Source organism: Acanthisitta chloris, unplaced genomic scaffold (assembly GCF_000695815.1).
Source record: "Acanthisitta chloris isolate BGI_N310 unplaced genomic scaffold, ASM69581v1 scaffold28673, whole genome shotgun sequence".
Lineage (NCBI taxonomy): Eukaryota > Metazoa > Chordata > Aves > Passeriformes > Acanthisittidae > Acanthisitta > Acanthisitta chloris.
The window spans coordinates 3437-4619 of record NW_008664732.1 but is presented as its reverse complement, the minus strand read 5'-3'; the positions used below and the strand labels follow the sequence as shown (position 1 = coordinate 4619).

At 52.7% G+C, this 1183-nt stretch overlaps 1 protein-coding gene across 1 annotated transcript in view; it reads right to left on the bottom strand.

Moving 5' to 3' along the window:
- Positions 1–1183, bottom strand: part of PEMT (phosphatidylethanolamine N-methyltransferase) — a 37076-nt gene that overhangs the window by 35105 nt on the left and 788 nt on the right. The gene's annotated exons all lie outside the window — the stretch shown is intronic.

Here is a 1183-nt window from a genome sequence, read left to right as displayed (position 1 = left end):
AAGAAAGATGAGCTGGGTGAAGGCAGAGGACAGGGATCACATGGATAAAAGGATGGAGAGGAGGTAAAGGAAGCAGGTCAGGGAAAATCCAGGGGTATCTGAGGCCACTCTTGCTGAAATGCATGCAGCAGTGGGGTTTGTTTAGGGCTGCAGATCCCACAGACCTCCTCCAAGAGCCTTCCAGCATTGCCTGGTGTGAGCTGCACTCCAGGACCGAAAACATTAGGGAGATGTTCAGGAGCTTGGGCAGAGCGTGGATGGATGGAAGCCCATGGACAGGAAGAGCCACCCAGCTCGTTACAGCCTGGGAGATATCGAGTGCCACACTCAGCTCCCCAGAGCTTTCCCCAATGCCCAGCTCAGGCTGCTCAAACCCATGCCGAGATGCCTTCTGCTCCCAGGCACAGCCCTGCACGTCTGGCTTGGAGTGCCACCTGCTGCCAACGGCACTGCTCTCCAGTCACTGGGAGGGGACAGCAGCAATGCAGAGCAACGAACTTCCTGCTGTTACATCAGCTTTCCCTGTCCTTTAACAGCAGCCAAACTCCTGATCCAAAAAGCAACGCTATTTCCCAAGCTGCAGGCATCCCATGAGTCGCAGGCACAGCAGCAGATGCTAATAAAGTACTTTTTTCTTTCCCTTTCATGCAGTTTCTCACTGGAACCAGTCTCTCCCCCCAGAGACCACATCCTGAATCTTCTTGTTCATTGATTCTTTATGCTAAATGATGACTCTGCAGATGAAATAATGTGGCATATTCCAGCTCACATTTCAGACACCGTGAGACTTTTTAATAACGAGCTGCATGAAAAATTAGGGAGGTTGCAACAAAGAGCTCCGACGGAGGTTTCCAAAGCGACTCACAGCCAGGAGAGCCTCACTTTTCCAAAGCCCAGCGTGAGACAATCTCAAGAGCCCCCGCACTCAGAGAGAGACGAGTCCTCCCCCTCTGGAAAAATAAGACCTTTTTAAGGAGAGTTCCCCAGGGTGAGAACCCCTGTGGAGAGGTTTGGCAGGCGGATTTGGGAATCACGACTGAGATGACATCCCATTCCTATGAGTGCTCATAGGGATGTTTCACTCCACACTTCAGCTGTGCTGCCAAGGGTGCTGCAGGGCGAGACTCACCTCATCCTGCGGCCAGCCTGGGCTCCCTGCTTGGCACATGGGCTCTGCAACATT